Source organism: Pinus tabuliformis, chromosome 4_1, assembly GCF_031772625.1.
Source record: "Pinus tabuliformis cultivar Carrire ecotype Pingquan chromosome 4_1, CPIR1, whole genome shotgun sequence".
NCBI classification, from domain to species: domain Eukaryota; kingdom Viridiplantae; phylum Streptophyta; class Pinopsida; order Pinales; family Pinaceae; genus Pinus; species Pinus tabuliformis.
In genome coordinates this window covers 141,014,731-141,032,856 of record NC_142303.1, presented here as the reverse complement: position 1 = coordinate 141,032,856, position 18,126 = coordinate 141,014,731, and the positions used below count along the sequence as shown (strand labels likewise).

At 40.9% G+C, this 18,126-nt stretch overlaps 1 protein-coding gene across 4 annotated transcripts in view; it reads left to right on the top strand.

Moving 5' to 3' along the window:
• Positions 1–18,126, top strand: part of LOC149174593 (uncharacterized) — a 341,946-nt gene that overhangs the window by 724 nt on the left and 323,096 nt on the right. The gene's annotated exons all lie outside the window — the stretch shown is intronic.

Sequence of the window (18,126 nt, the reverse complement as noted above, 5' to 3'; positions counted from 1 at the left end):
TGGTAAGAAGAACTTATGTCCTGGCCAATTCTATTTCTAGGTCGACTCCTTCCCGACCTTCAATTTGCAAAGACTCCTCTGAATAGGGTGAAGACGCTGCAGTAGCTGTAGAAGGTCCCTGATCCATAATACATGGGACCCCACCCAAATAATCTAAAAGCTGAAGGAGGTGGGCAACATCCAACTTCACTTTCTAGATGGGCAGAATGTTTGCAAAGATAGATTGATACATTAAGCCACCCTTTCAGTGCAAGGATTTATCTGTTTGCAGGGGTCCTGTAAAAAATAACATCGTTTTTTTCCAGATTAGAATTAAGGTCTCAATCCTAGCAAGTTGGCATGAAGACTAAAACTCACCGGATCAAGGCTATTTATTTCCTAGAATGGTTACTTTCCACGAAATAGGTTTGCAAGATACATGGGTACAAAACGCTGAAACCCACTGCCACACAGATTTGGCAAAAGGTAAGAACCAACATAGATGCTCGAGCAACTCTAATCTGTTAAAGGTGGTGTATTTTGTGTGAGAAATACCTAGATCAATAAGGCGATATCCAGCAACAAGGCCTTCTAGTATGAGGGATGAGCGAAAAAAAGCTGCCTTAGTTTCAAGCAGGGTTTCCAAACACTTCTTTAGCCTAAAAAGCCATGTGGTCTGCTTAGAATGAAGCCTCCAAAATTTGTTTGGACATACATTAGGATTGGCCTTCCAGCTAGCTAGTAATTACTGCCATTCGTTAGTTATACTCAAGGAAGGCCTTAGATTCATTTGATTTCCTATTTTCCACCAGTTCCTTTGAAATTGTGGTCCAGGTTTGAATATGAGAGAGTCAAGAAATATATTCATGATTTTTTCCAACATTACCCTGTTTACATTGTTCAGTCTGAATTTATCCTTTAGCTTAGGCCAAGGAATCTATTATCTGGATCCACTATCAATGATGTCTAAGATGGTCTTGAGCCCTCTCCTAACGAGCGTTAAGGCTGAAAATGATGGTGTTTTGACCAATGACATGTTATCCTGGACTAGAATAGGTGACTACTAGATGTGGTGTCAATTAAAAGAAAGCCCAAACCAAATTTGTCACCTCTTCATCTCATGAAAGACTTGACAGCCTTCTAAACTCTCCAGATACTTTGAGACATAAAAGCTTTGGCTTGAGCAAGGATAAGATCTTGAAGTTTTAGGCCTGACCATGGTTTCTTGTCATAGGGAGCACCTTCTTGGCCTATTGTCTCTCACTATTACTAGTATAATCCCTTTAGCACACAAACCCACTCTCCAAGCATTGCTGTTGAGAAGGTCCATACCTCCCCAATATATTGGATTGAAACAAAAACTCCAATTAATTATGTGAAATTCTTCGTGACGTTCAAAGTTGACCCAAGAAAATAACATAAGGGACTTTTATAGTCCCCTATAAATACTTAAATAGGTGTCCCAATAAGAAAAATAATGGACAAGGGTGGCTACAAGGACTATGGTGTGATCTGGAAATGAGAGGTCGACTTCATGGGCTTAGTGATCCATTTTTCATTCTCTTTCTCAACTCTTTGAATGACCATATCCTAGAGTTATTTTGAGGAAGCTTGGAAAGCAAACATAATGCCCAAAAAATTGAACCACTGAACCAATTGGCTTGAAGACCATGCATAACTCAATAAACATTATGGGGTGTCATTGATACTTTGTCTGAAACATTGTGTTTTGGTCTATTGAATTTTGGAATATGAAGATTTACAAAAAATATCTATTCTTCGTAGATTCAATTTCCTTTAGAATGGCAAGGAACTAGTTGTTTGTAAGGTGACCATCCACAAGCTACCCCGTATTAGGTTTGGGAAGCAGGGAACCTTTGATCCAGCCCTAGCCAACTCTTTGAGCAATTAGATGATGAATCATCTTGACTACCATTACAAATAAGGTTGGTGCAAGTAGATAGCATTACCTTATTGACCATAACCAACACAAGTCCTAAAGTTTGCGCCTATTGATGGAAAGACAATTTGAAGCATTTGGGAACAAGTTCTGAACAACTCCAGTGAATAATTGACCAAACTATAGAGCGTTTAGCATCTCTCGGATAAGAGCTCATGTAATACTAGCGTAAGCCTTCTCGAAATCAGTTTTAACGTAAGGTAACCAACAAATACTAGAGATAACCCTTTTCATTCTTTAATTTTAGTATAAAATAAAATAATAGCTAGCAAAATAAAATGGCAAACTGGAAACAAGACAATGAACTAAAAAGTATTGAAAATTAGAACTTCATAGATTGTATTAACTCTCTCCAATAGTGCATAAGACAAATGGGGGACTTTCTCAAGACAAGTGGAAACGTAATCTCAAGCTTGAAATTCTTCAAGGAAAGTTCAAAGTACAGATCATGCACTTGGCCAAATCAATGCTGTTGAGATCAGGTGCAAAGCATCTCAAGAGCATTCTCTCTCTCTCTCTATATATATATACATATACATATTATTTTATTTATTTTATTTTATTTTTTATTTTGATGTATATATATTCAAAGAAAGCATGTACAATGACAAGTTAGATGCAGAAATATGAAAATAGATATTTGTATTACTTGTAGACTAATGTTACATTTTTAAGAAGCTAGAAATGTAATCCATAATAGATTTATCGTTAAAGCATCAACCATTTAGTACATAGAGAACATCAACCATTTAACTATTTCAACATTTGTCATCAACACCTAACTGTAACAGATAACATCAACCATGAAATGAAACACAACATCATGACCAAAGCTCCATAATATGTAGTCATTTGTCATATAATGTTTACAAAATAGGGCATGATAAAGACAAAATTTTGAAGTTCTAAAATGGAAAAGACAAATAATTCTACTATTTACTAATATTTTCTCTTTCCGTGGGCAACTTCTCATTTTCATTTTCCATGATCTTACAACATGAGTAGTATGAATTGGTTGTGGATGTTGGGACTGTTACTGCAAAATCTAGTAGGCCCAATGCAAAGACTCAATAGGTAATCTAGGTCTTATGGCAACAAGAGATGAGGCACTACTGTCACTTCAATGGCCTCTCACCAGGTGTTTAGCGGTAGAATCTATTCCCACAAATGAGGCTTCCCTACGAAAGATCACTAGAAAGATACTCAACTAAAAAGGGCTCAACGGTGATGCAAGGTCTAATGATTAGAGGAAAAGGTACTGGAAAGTCCTTGAAATGCTGAAAAAAGAGTTGCTTAAAGTTCAAGTACACTTCCTAAGACCTTTATAATTTAAAAGAGAGTTGTTACAAGTTAGGTTTTGAAAGCTATGTTGCAGAAAATGCCTCCTTGGGCGGCGTACTAGTACCTGAAACTTGTCGAAACGGCCCCAAAATGCTGTCTGCCATACCGTATGACATTTTGTGATTCCGAAACATCTTACGGTATGACCAACGATGTTTTGTGCAGTTTTGGCTGAAATCTGTGGCATTTCGATGAATTTCCTTGGTATTTTTGGGTCCCTCAAGTAGCTAAAAAGGGTGTGGGTCCTTTGTATGGCCCAAAATCACTTAATTAAACAAATTTTAAGGTTAATTTTGCTGCTAAGCTAATTTCATTAAAACAAAATAAATTAGCAATAGAATTCTCTAGAAACCTTATCAACCTCTTCCTTTCTATGAAAAGGCACTTCATTCACTCATTCTCACACATTCTTCAACAAGAGGAGCTTCCTATAGCAGTAACAACCATTTTAGTTGTGTTTTGGAGCATCGAGTGCAAGCTTTAGTGCAATTATAGCAATAAGAAGGGCATGGGTAGCAAGAAGGAGGCTGTCGACAACAAGAAGGTTGTGGGAAACAAGAATAAGGACGTGGGCAGCAAGAATAAGGGCGTGGGCATAAATTTTTTTGATGAGTGATTTATTTTTTGTTTTTGCAACATTCATCCTCTCAGTCCCAAGAGTTAGCTCAATTGGTTGAGCTCTCGTCGCTAAAGCACCTCACTAATGGGAGGTCACGAGATCAATTCTCCTCGACGCCCTTGGGGTTAGGCTCTACTAGTAAGCCAACAGGATGTGATCCCTTCAGGTGAATCTGCCTGGATATTTCCTCGAAAGAAAAAAATACTATCCTCTTTGGAAGTATGTTAACAAAAGTCAAGCAAATGGGTGCTGGTGTTACTTGGGAATGGAAGTGCAATTTATGCAAAAGTGATAGGGCCTTCAAGGGTTTTTACACAAGAGTGAAGGCTCACATTTTATGTTTATTTTCCACTGTTCTATGCTTTTACAATCAGTTTAGCCCAATTCTTTTCTTCAATTAGCAATCAATTTAGTCTTCCAGTAATAAATAGCAATTGTAGATAGAACAATAAATGCAATGTACAACAAAAGACAATCAAGAGCAATAGGAGACACAAGATTGTTGATTTGGGGTAGCATCTGATGTGCTTTAGCCATGAAAATTGGTGGAGATGCTAAAGCACATGATATCTCCAAGACCCATAAATGGTTTGGGCAGATTCTTCCCGATTTAGGAGATATTAAAATAATTAATATTTTTAATGGAGTTCCTAAGTTTAAACCTAGGAAAAATAAAATATTAATGCGTATTAATGTAAAAATGGGTTAGAAGGTTCCAAAAGACATGGATCAAGCCAAATCTAATCTTAGCCATTGATTAGAGATGTAATCTCGGCTGTTGAAGGACCAACAGGAAAAATATAAGAAGAGGGTCGAGGGTCAGTTGGAGAACACACCAGAGTGATTAGTCATTCGATTTTCTAGAGCGGGGTTTGCTAAGAAAAGTCGAATCAGTGACCAGTTTGCAGTGAGGGGCAGTGAGTACTGGATAGAGAGGTAGAGATAGTGCCGACAGACCAACACAGAGGAAGACGTAGAAGCCAGAGCAGGCCACGCAGAGGCTAGCTGAGACAACGCAGAGGCCAGAGTGCTTGCGTCATCCATGCAGAGGGTAGAAAGAGTGACACAGAAGGCCATATAGGCTGTGCAGTGCCTCAGAGGGCTGGCCCAGAGGCCACGAGGGCTGACGCAGAGGCTATGAGGGCTGATGCAATGCTTCAGTTGTGCTGGAGAGGGTTTTGTGGGGCAGATTTTTTGAATATCTGCTTCCGAATAGAGAGGTATTATTGCCAGTTATTTTTCTCTATCTGGTGAGCCAGTTTGTCACCCAGTTGTACTCAAGGATATACTGCATAATAAATAACCCTCAGAATTGCTGCACCGGTTTTCCCGCATTGGTTTTTTCCGGGGATGAGTTGTCCAAAAATAACGATGTCACTCACTTGTGTGTTTGCTATTTCTTTCAAGTGTTGATCTGTAGATGGTTGAGACTATATTGTGTTTATTTCATGTTTATATGTTTAAATAACTTGATAAAATTTCTAATGGTTAGACTTAAAAATTTCAACAAAGATTTGGTGGAATACCAGGGAAAAACCCACAAGGGGGAAAACCATTTCAAATTCTTCTTCTTATTAGATTGTCATAAAATGTTCCGCAGAGAGAATACAATGATCCAATTCACCAATCAAGAGTCAAAGGTCAAGAACTTTGGCTTTCCAACAAACCAATATCCAAAATCCAAGAGATGAGCCCAAAAGTCAAATCTAGTGAAACTATCCAATCTGCAATTATGGTCAAAGTCAACAACAATCAAAGATGCCCTAACAAGTCACAATTTAACAGTCAAACAACCTCCAAATGAGCTTGGTCAAGGGTCAAAGTACTCGACCTTCCATGCTGGTCAATATGAAGTCAAAATAGTCCCAAACAACTCTGTTAAACTTGGTCAACTGAAAGAGAAAATTCCTGCCGTTAGACTTCAGATTGTAGGGGTCAAAGTCAACGGTCAACAATAGTCAAAAGTGCCCAGAAAACTTCAGCTTCTCCACAAAAAAACTCGGCCTCAAGAAATCAAAATTTTGCAAGTCAAAGGAGGTCAAAATGTGTTAAAATTGGCAACCAGGGCAAAACTTCATGTGGGTCATCTTATTCATGGCTAATAATATTTTTATTAGATTCCTCTCATCGAGAGGTGTAGGATTGATATAAAGATCATCCAATTCCGATAAGTATTCATGGAGATATGAATTTATTTTGATTATGGAATTATTATCAAGCCGACCTACAACTCATGTAGGCTCAGAAGCCCAACAGTCGCATCTATTCACCCACCAACGTTGTGTATAAATATAAGAGGAATTTTCCTCATTTGGATTTACTCATCTCATCACATCTCTCTCTCTATACTGCGCAGATATGAGTCTCTTCTCTATTGCGCTGAAATGGGTCTCTCTCTCTCACACATGTGAAGCCGGAAGCTGTTGAATTTGAAGCTGCAACTGCAGAAGTAAAGATTGACTTGCGTGGCCTAGAAGATCTCCTCTTTGGAACTGCGCTGTAGGTTCATCTGAACCTTCTTTGAAAGCCGCAACTTTTGGTGGTGGAATGAAGTCAATCCGACGAACGGTTTGCAAGATATCGACTGCCCTAGTTTGAAGCCGGAAACTGCTGAAACTAAAGCTGCAACTGCAGAAGTAAAGATTGACTTGCGTGGCCTAGAAGATCTCCTCTTTGGAACTGCGCTGTAGGTTCATCTGAACCTCTTTTGAAAGCCGCAACTTTTGGTGGTGGAATGAAGTCAATCCGACGAACGGTTTGCAAGATATCGACTGCCCTAGTTTGAAGCCAGAAACTGCTGAAACTGAAGCTGCAACTGCAGAAGTAAAGATTGACTTGCGTGGCCTAGAAGATCTCCTCATCTGAACTGCGCTGTAGGTTCATCTGAACCTCCTCTGGAAGCCGAAACTTTTGGTGGTGGAATGAAGTCAATCCGACTGTCGGTTTGTGAGATATGGTCTGCCCTAGTTTGATAATGAAGCCGCTAATGCTGATGCTACTGATCTAGGGTTTGCTACTGCTGATATGAATCAGATTTATTGTACTATTTCTCTCTGCTGAATTATTGAAGATAAAAGAAGATTTGATCAAAGGGTTTCCCCACACATTGTGGGGTTTGTCCCTGGCTAGCCGCCACATCTTGTGTCTCTTGTCTTGGCTTGTTTTCTGTCGATCGTTTAATGTTCTATCTGCACTTTACTTTATGTACATGTGATTGCTAATCGGTGGAATATAATAAGAAAAAGAAGTAAACTGTTATAAGCATAGAACATACCATAACTTAACATGGTATCAGAGCTGAGGTGAAGACAAAGCTCGAGCAAGAGCAAGAGCAATCATTGAAGAGAAGATTGGCAAGGCTATCCTAAAAGAACTATGGGGTCCTCAACACTCTTTCCTGTCGAAGACAAGCTCCGTGAGAAAGCTGACTATCACGGATGGAAGATGTCTATCGATCTAACCCTTGAAGATCAAGGAGTGCTGGACCATGTAAGAGGCAATATTGTTGAGCCTTCATCAAATGCATCTGCTGCTGCCTGGAACAAATGGAAAAATGGAGAAGTCAAAACAAAGAAGATCATCCGGGACTCTATCGACAAGCGCTTGGTGGCCTACATCTCTGATCTAGACACCTCCAAGGAAATCTACGACAGACTGGTGAGTTTATTTAAAGTTGATGATGCAAATCAAGTTTTGTTTCTTAGAAATAAGTTGAGGGAAATCAATAAGGGTAAAGATGAAAGTATGCAAGCATACTTCTTAAGAATCACCGAGATCAAGAACGATCTCCTATCTATTGGGGAAACTATTACTGACAAAGAAGAAAGGACTCACACTGGGACGATGATCAAAATCCCTCTGATGGCAAATCAAAGGAATGACAAATTCAACAGCAAAGGTAAGAGGAGAGCTAGGAATCAAGGAAGAGGACAAGCATTCAAGAAGGCCAGAAATTCCAGGATGTATTAAATGCACCTTACCTCAAAAAGAACCTAGTGTCCATCTCGGGAACGGAAGACAAAGGCTACCAGGTAACCTTCAGTGATGGCAAGGTATGTATATGAAAAAATAATGTTAAATATGCCTTTACTCTTGGGTTTAGTGTTGATTCATTATATCAGGTCAATGGAAGTCTGCTAGGTGTCATGTCTTATGACACATCTCTTCAGTCCGAACTTTGGCATTAGAGGTTTTCCCCCCTTCATTATAAAGCTATACTCGGTGGTGATAGGGATGCCCGAATTCTGAATAGAGAATGAAGGTGTATGTCCATGATGTGCTGAAGGAAAGCTCAAAAGGGGACCATTCCCCTCAAGTCAAAGCAAGACCTCCGATATATTACAACTAGTTCACTTAGACATATCAGGTATGATGCCTGTGAACTCCTTGGGAGGATACTCATATTATCTCACTTTTACAGATGACCATTCTCGAAAGACCTGGATATACTTCTTGAAAAAGAAGGATGAAGTGTTCCCTTAGTTCAGACACTTCAAAGCCCTAATCGAGAATCAAACCGAAAAGAAGATCAAGATCTTAAGAACTGACAATGGGACTGAATATGAATCTAATGAGTTCCATGATTTTTGTAAAGAGGCTGGCATCAAGAGGGAGACTACTACACCATATACTCCTGAACGAAATGGTGTGGCAGAAAGGAAGAACCGCACAATTATGGAAGCTGTCCGGGCCATGCTACATGATCAAAGTCTTCCTAAGTTTCTATGGGCTGAAGCTGCAAACACTGCCGTATATGTAAAAAATCGATGCCCTCATCAAGCATTGGGTTCCAAGACTCCTGAAGAAAAATTCACCGGTAAGAAACCTGATGTTTCTCATTTTAAAATTTTTGGAAGCCCTGTATATTTTCATGTGCCGAAAGAGAAAAGAAATAAATTGGGAGCATCTGGAAAGAAGGGAATTTTCGTGGGCTATGGTGAAAATACTAAAGGCTATAGAATATATGTAGCCGGTCAAAGGGAAGTCATAATTAGTCATGATGTCACCTTTGACGAAGATATGGCTCTCAGCAAGGTGATCAATCTTCCGACTTTGAAGAGCTCTCAAGAAGCCGACACCCGGGAACCGAAAGAAAAGGATGATGAATCAATGGCTGATGTAGAAGAACCCATGGATCTGATAGATTCTCATCCACATCAGCCTTCCTCTTCTAGGAAGAGGCCTTCATGGCTTAGGGGGATACTTGATGATGCTAAAGGACATGCTGCACCCTGAGGAACCTTCCGTCAAAGTAAGAAACTTAATAGGTATCAAGGATACCTGACCATCATGGGCACGATCATACAAAATGAACCTTCATCATTCTCAGATGCCGTCAAGCATCAAGTATGGAAGGATGCTATGACCGTAGAATATGAGTCTATTATGGAGAATGATGTCTGGGAAGTAGTTCCCAGACCTTGGACAAGACAATTGTTACTTCAAAATGGCTTTACAAGATAAAGCATGCAGCAGATGGAAGCACGGAAAAGTATAAGGCTCGTTTTGTTGCTCGAGGTTTCTCCCAAAAGGAAGGTATAGACTATGATATTTGCACCTGTTGCCAGATATACGACCATCCGCTTGATCATAGCCCTTGTGGATTCACAAGGATGGAACCTACATCAGATGGATGTTAAGACCGCGTTCTTGCATGGCTCGATCAAAGAAGAGGTCTACGTGGAGCAACCCAAAGGATTTGAGATTTATGATCGAAAATCTCATGTATGCAGGTTGAAGAAAGCTCTCTATGGGCTGAAGCAAGCACCCCGAGCATGGTATGAGAGGATCGATAGCTACTTGATGAAGCTGGGATTCACTAGGAGTGAAGCTGATCCTAACCTTTACCTTAAGGTTGAAGATGACAAGCCTCTCATACTGGTGTTGTATGTGGATGACCTCTTTCTAATAGGTGCAGACCCTCTCATTCACAAATGTAAGAGGGAGCTGGCTTCTGAATTTGAAATGAAAGACCTAGGACTGATGCACTACTTCCTAGGACTTGAAGTATGGCAGAAGCCAAGGGAAATTTTTCTATCTCAAGGGAAATATGTGGTAAAGATATTGGAAAGATCTGGTATGATGGACTGCAAGCCTGTGACTACCTCGAGGATCTTAACTTTTAGAAGTTAAATGGTAGTGATGTCGGACCAGACTTGGGAAATGCCTCTGAGTTTCAAAAACTCATTCGCATTGATGTTCTTGGTGAACCTCCGTCCGAACATATGTTTTGCAGTTAGCAATGTGAGCTCATATTTGGTTGAGCCTCACTGGATTGATGCCAGGAATCTTCTGAGATGTCTTCAGGACACAATCTCTCATGGATTAAGATACACTGCCGGAGATGTGAGACTACTTGGATATACTGATGTTGATTGGGCAGGCAGTGTGGTGGACTGTAAGAGCACTTTCAGGTGCTGTTTTACCTTGGGATCTGCTTTGATATCCTGGATGAGCAGGAAGAAGAAGTCGGTGGCTTTGAGCACCGTCGAAGCAGGATATATTGTTGCTAGCATAACCTCGTGTGAGGCAGTCTGGTTGCGAAAGCTCTTCAGTGAGCTGTTTGGATTTACATTGGATACCACTGTGATTCTCTGTAACAACCAGAGGTGGGATTCGATTATTGAGGAATCCCGTATTCGTCAATTGCTCCAGTAGATAGACATCATCTGGGATATGGTAAGTCGATGAGCAAGGAAGCTCCATCACATTAAGATGATGTACAGGTTGATACACCTTGTCAAAGCCCCAAGGAAAGATCTAATCTATGATTTTCCCAAACGACTTGGAGTCGGCAAGAAACCCTTGTACAAGGGTCCTGCATGTTGCATACATTGAGCTCTGGGAGCTCTGAGGGCTTGCGGTTCCTACTGAAGCAACATATGACCATAGGGTGACTCACCCTCCCCTGGTGGTGCACACTGGAACAAGATGATTCACTCTCTTGTGGGACAAGATGATTCGCTCTCTTGTGGAACAGGATGATTCACTCTCCTGTGTAGCAGGATGATTAGTTCTCCTGTGAGGCCTGGATTGATGTGTTCTCCATGGCAGCCTGGATTGATGTGTTCTCCATGGCAGCTTGGATTGATGTGTTCTCCATGGCAGCCTGGATTGATGTGTTCTCCATGGCAATTGTAGCAGGATTGATGTGTTCTCCTGTGAGGCCTGGATTGATGTGTTCTCCATGGCAATTGTAGCAGGATTGATGTGTTCTCCTGTGAGGACAGGATTGATTAGTTCTCCTGTCGAGGCATCCTACCCATGCAGTCTGGGACTCATGGGAAGTACCTCTCATCTGATCAATGAGCAGGGAAATGAAGTTAGGGACCATAGTAGTACCGATGGACGCATCGTTGTAACTACCGTACTCCCTACGCTAGGATGACCTCCATTGATCTGGGATCAATGATACTGGTCTGGGACCAGTGGTAGGAGTTGCACCATACTATGACGCTGACTTCGGGTTGGTTGAGACTGGTCTAGGATCAGTGGTACATACTCTGAGACTGACTTTGAGTCAGTGGAGGATGATATTGGTCTGGGACCATTGGAGTTGTACTCACTATGACGCTGACTTTGGGTTGGTTGAGACTGGTCTGGGACGAGTGGTACATACTCTGAGACTGACTTTGAGTCAGTATGATACATCCTCGATCATTTCTTCTTCTTCATAATTCGGACAAAAACAGAGTAGAACAGAACAATGCAAGAGCAGAGCAGAACAGAACAAAACAGTACCGATCAGTGCAGGGCAGAACAAGACAAAGCAGAACAGGCAAAATAGAGCAGAGCAGGGCAAGGGTCAGGCTGTACAAGGCAGTGCATTTGATGGATGAATAGTAACGACCGATAGACAGATTGTAGATGAAGTTTTCCATGGTTGAGAGGGAGTGTTAAAATTGGCAACCAGGGCAAAACTTCATGTGGGTCATCTTATTCATGGCTAATAATATTTTTATTAGATTCCTCTCGTCGAGAGGTGTAGGATTGATATAAAGATCATCCAATTCCGATAAGTATTCATGGAGATATGAATTTATTTTGATTATGGAATTATTATCAAGCCGACCTACAACTCATGTAGGCTCAGAAGCCCAACAGTCGCATCTATTCACCCATCAACGTTATGTATAAATATAAGAGGACTTTTCCTCATTTGGACTCACTCATCTCATCACATCTCTCTCTCTCTACTGCGCAGATATGAGTCTCTTCTCTACTGCGCTGAAATGGGTCTCTCTCTCTCACACATGTGAAGCCGGACGCTGTTGAATTTGAAGCTGAAACTGCAGAAGTAAAGATTGACTTGCGTGGCCTAGAAGATCTCCTCTTTGGAACTGTGTTGTACGTTCATCTGAACCTCCTTTGAAAGCCGCAACTTTTGGTGGTGGAATGAAGTCAATCCGACGAACGGTTTGCAAGATATCGACTGCCCTAGTTTGAAGCCGGAAACTGCTGAAACTAAAGTTGCAACTGCAGAAGTAAAGATTGACTCGTGGCCTAGAAGATCTCCTCTTTGGAACTGCGCTGTAGGTTCATCTGAACCTCCTTTGAAAGCCGCAACTTTTGGTGGTGGAATGAAGTCAATCCGACGAACGGTTTGCAAGATATCGACTGCCCTAGTTTGAAGCCAGAAACTGCTGAAACTGAAGCTGCAACTGCAGAAGTAAAGATTGACTTGCATGGCCTAGAAGATCTCCTCATCTGAACTGCGCTGTAGGTTCATCTGAACCTCCTATGGAAGCCGAAACTTTTGGTGGTGGAATGAAGTCAATCCGACTGTCGGTTTGTGAGATATGGTCTGCCCTAGTTTGATAATGAAGCCACTAATGCTGATGCTACTGATCTAGGGTTTGCTACTGCTGATATGAATCAGAATTATTGTACTATTTCTCTCTGTTGAATTATTGAAGATAAAAGAAGATTTGATCAAAGGGTTTCCCCACACATTGTGGGGTTTGTCCCTGGCTAGCTGCCACATCTTGTGTCTCTTGTCTTGGCTTGTTTTCTGTCGATCGTTTAATGTTCTATCCGCACTTTACTTTATGTACATGTGATTGCTAATTGGTGGAATATAATAAGAAAAAGAAGTAAACTGTTATAAGCATAGAACATACCATAACTTAACAAAATGTGAAGTCAAACTTGTTCAACAACTAGACAAACTCTCTCAGCAGAAAAGGCAATGCAGAAAATCAAAATTGCCTCCATCCCTTCACATGTGTAAACTCGGCTTCCTTGCTTCAGGGCTGTACAAACCAATCCAAGAAAGAGAGAGAAGAAGAAGATGTGTAATGTGATGCTCCAAATGAGGTTGACATGACTTGTATTTATATGCTTCTTTGGATACCCAATTTGTCCTTTAGGCCTGTTACCCACCACCTGTGGGTGATATCCACAAGATAATTTTTTTCTCCTAAATGGTCCTCTGCTGACAACCAACAACCACTAGATAGCTTGATGTGCCACCATCTCCGCCAGTTGAGCTGGCCATTATGCTCCGTCGCCCATATGTTATGATCGTATGTTTGAAGGTGGGCCTTCCAACCTCAGAGGTATAGCCTTTCATTATCTAGTTGGGTATTTTGGCTTACTTATCATGGATACTTTTGGGAATGGATTAGTTGGGGGATTCGACAGAAAGAATGGGCTTGGTTTGTGCTCTTGTCTCCTCTGTCCAACTTGGTGGGTAACCTTGTATCCTAGTCCCGTGGGATCTCCTTTATTGACTGCTAGCTTTAGGAATGGCACTGCATGGGAAATCCTGATTTTGGTTGTGTGGTCTTGTTTCTTGACACCACATACATCACTCTCCTCCGCTCATTACAACGCCTTTCACCATATTTACCAGTCGAGTCCACATTTGTCCATTGGGACCACAAGGAATTAGCCTCCCCCTCCCCTTGTCCACACTTTGGGTCAGGCCTGGATGCAACTAAAAAGAAAGTAAAAAGCACAATTTGGCCACTCTCAACAGGAAATGTACCATAAGATGCAAAAGATGGTCGGGACATACAAATTTAGCACGTGGGCAAAAGCCAACATGAGCTCTACCCTCTATCATTATGGCCATCACCCTAGTTCCTAGGGCCCCTATATGAGCCCCCAACATCACTAAGGAACCCATGATTTTCCATACCCCTGGGAGCTCACCAGGGGGGAAGAGCTACGTTCGGTGTTCTCAATCAACTAGGACCCTAACCCAGGAGGGTCACATCCATCAGTCCACGCTGCTCTCTAAAGACCAAGAACTTCCCTTCCTGCAAAGCCTTGGTGAGTATATCCACTATTTGCTCATCAATCAAAATGTGATGGAGTCTCACTGCTCCTTGTTGAAAAATGAATAGTGGCAGCTATTATATTTGATTTTACTTGACTTTAATATTTGCTTGTGAACTTATTAGCTTTATTGTGTTCTTTTAGTTAGATCTTTCATGAAACAAATATTAAGAACATAAATTGCAACAATAGAGGACACAAATATTAGGTTTTCAGCCAAGGAAAAACCCATCCAAGGGGAAAACCTGAAAACTGTTCTCCTTAATATCTACTTCAAATGAGATACAAAGACCCAAATGCTAGAACAATCCTTCTCCTAGTACTAAGTCAACACTTCTTCAAGTCCTTCCTTGAATCTGCACCAAATTGCTTTACATTGCAACGTCGAATTGCCACCTTTGATACTGCTACTCAGCCTGCACCTTCGACCTTGCAATTTCGGTCTTGCAGCTTCCAAGGAAACCCTAGATCAACCTCCTCTTGAGTCCTTCCTAGAGCAAGACAGCTCCTTCTAAGGTCAACGAGGTCTAGACAGAGTATCCTTCCCTCCAGTTACAAGATGCTGCACTTCGTTTCACTGCAACTAGATCTTGCAATTTCGACCTCCATTTGTAGCACGAGAAACCCTAGAACTTTGTGCGTGAGAGAGAGATAAAGCCCCAAAAACAAGAAAATTTCGTCCTTCCTTCTCTTCCTTGGCTTCGCTCTCCTTTCTTCTCTTCCCAGCTATAGATCGAACTTCTTCTTATGATATCAGACTTGTGTAGAGTGTGTGTCACAAATGAAGTCGAACTACTCCTTTATATAGCCTTCTCAAGGGGTCAAATTCCCTCCTTTAGGCCAATTTGATGTTCCCAGGGCCGACTTGTACTTTTGGAGTTTCTTGGACTTTCTAGACTCAAAATAATTCTTCTTACAATTTCATTTTGCCTGGAAGGGTCTTATAAACATGATGTTCACTCCTTTGATTCAAGACAATAAATCCTAAGACCTAACAAACCCTAGAAGCATGAAGAAAATACTTTTACCTAGAAGACCATCAATAATGAGCATGAAACCCATGCTCTAATAATAATATCTTTTTCTTTTCTTTTTTTGTTTTTTACATAGGATATATATTGAAATGAGTACACCGATTATGAAGACCGAAACTAGTTACATTTGTCAACACTCCCTCTTAACTAGGGAGGTATTCATAATTGTACATCATCATATCTCAAACTGAAGAGTTCTCACAAGAAGGGTTGGATTGATAAGCCATACTGTAAGCATCATCATCGTGACCAACACTGTCCCTGAGGCCTAACTGGACAAACTCTACTATAATCAAGAGCATTATGCTGGGAGTCTTTATGTGTGATACCGAACTACCTCTACAAGGTACATACCCCATCCGAATGTCTACAAGGTATGTCCTTTTAGGACTATTCTTATCTTGAATCTCCAATCTTGAGTCCTCAAAGAATATCGGTCCTCTTCAACCACTCTTCTCTTGGATACCTGTCACTTTCTCAAAGACTATCGGTCTCTTTCCTTTCTTGGATGCTATATCCTCAAGGAAACCACAAATGTTTATCTAATCCTCCGCCATTCTTTCTTCATCACCTGAAGAGGAGAATGCACATGTGATGTCCAACATCACTCCCTCTCAACCAGAGAGGACATCCCTATTCTCCTTTAATCTTGAGAATAGAACCTTGCTCCTATACAAGGAGACTCCTTTACTCCCTCTCAAAACTAGAGGATATCTAGGCTTCCTTTCTATTTGGAAGTCATCATCACAAGCCTTACAATTTGTCTTCATAACTGTCTGGCTGCCTCTTTCCTTTGCATCGTCAATCTTTCTTTCTTTCAAGGTATCATGGAGCTGCCTTCTCTCTTCGATCCTGTGACAGGTTCCAGATCAATCTTCTTGCTCATCGCTTTTCTTTGATATGAAGGTGTTGACCTCTACTGGTCAACTACCCATGCAGTACATCCCCCTTTTCTTGGCAAAAAGGGGCAACACCTGATCAACATGTCCATGCCATCCTGCCATCATCAGCAACTTGATCTTTTTGATTGTAAACCCAGTCTGCATGTATTGATTGTAAATAATCTTAGCAGACATGAGTCATGTATGTAAGCTGCCTAGGTGGACCTAATTTTCTATGATAATCTATGTCCCGGAAGGTTTTTCGTCTCACCGATCCATGGATCGGCAGAATTTTCCTTCAAACCTGACCCCAAAGCCGGGACGGATTTTGTCATTAGAACTTTAGGAAAATCCTAGTGTGTTAAATCTGCTAGATTATAGTTGTGTCGCAGAACTGGGTGTTTTGTGAGGGTCTGTATTAAATGGGTTTGTCCCTTAAGATGTAATTTTGTAAAAGTCATGATGTAATGTGTCCTGAGGGTCGAGAAATGTTTTAAATCCCCTCATGAGTCCTAAGTCCTAGGTCCTAGGTGATGTTTCCGAAAGGCTTAGTTCAGTGATCCATTTTAAAATGAATTAAAAAATGAATAAAAATAATAAAATAATAAAAAATAATAAAAAATTAAAAAATGAAGCAAAAACCCTAACTAATAAAATAATAATATTTTAAGTTAATAAATCGACGGATGAGATCAAGAGATGTCTTGATCCTCATCAACGGTCGAGATCATTTCTACGTGGATCACTCGAACTAGCCGTTAGGATCATTTCCTTTATATAGGGTCTTAGGGGGTCATTTCAAATTATCTGATCTGTGAGTCTGTACTGAAAAGCTCTCTTGTAATCTGATTTTCTGGTTAATAAAAAGACTTTGGGGTCCAAATCGTGCTGGTGTTACTCTCTGGGATTGCTGTGAGATCTTTAATTTTCTGCATATTTCAGTTTTTAGCCATTAATCATAGCTTGTTTTAGAGTAGTGTGAGCACAGGTATCTTGTTCACCTGCTAGGGTTTGAGGGCTGCTAGGGTTTCTGAAATAATGGCAGGTATCTCCATTATTTTCTGAGATCTAGCAGCATTCTTTCTCTCTGTGCTGATGGTTGTTTGAGATGTGCAGGGAAACTTTTTAGTGAAGGATATTTGTGGGCGTTTGGGGAAGTTCTGGGCTGAACCAGCCGACTCCCACAGGCTTTTCTGTGCAGAGCCCAGCTGATTGTTCCCTGGGTTAATCATTCAAAGTTTATTTCCTGTTTTACATGAGAGATTTTCTTTCTGTTCACAGCAAAGTTCAAATTTCCGATAATCTGAAAATGTTTCTGTATTTATGGCTAAATCTAGCTGTTAAGGGGCCAAATCTGTACATTAATCAGTTGTTTTAGGGTTTCAAAATTTTCTGATTTAGGGTTTCATTTTTAGTTTTGCTTAGGTAAGGTTTATTTAGGGTTTTGATTTTGGTTTCATGTACATTTTTGGGTGATTTCAAGTGGCAGAAGCAAGCAAACACCAGATATTGATCTGAGGGCCAAGCCAGGTCCAAGCAGCAAAGTATTCACATCCGATCCCAGCATTCAAGTGAATAGATGGTGGCATTTACGCATTAAATCTTGGGAACAATCTATATCTCTGCCATCAACTGGGTCCTTTTTCTTGTGGGAGATTTGTTTGCTGTACATGAATTGGGAAGAAGGCTGTGACTCCTTGCTGCAAGAAAGAAGACGTCCAAACTGATTCATGCATCTGGTGACATCATCGAAAACGTCTTTCTGCTATCCTTCATCAAAATCATTTCTCTTCGTATAAACGTGCTTGAGATTTCCATGCCCCTCAACCCACAATCTGCCGTCGAAGTTTGCTGGCTGGACGGTGAAGAACAAGTTTTCCTTTGAATCCACGCATAGATACGACGTGGGGAACAACGTTTTTTAAGGACGGCTGATGAGTATCCGCAAATATTTTCAAACACGCCACTGCAGCACGTCCAGTTGGAAAACAACGACGGCATTCATACGCATGGGCATCAGGGGAAACCGTT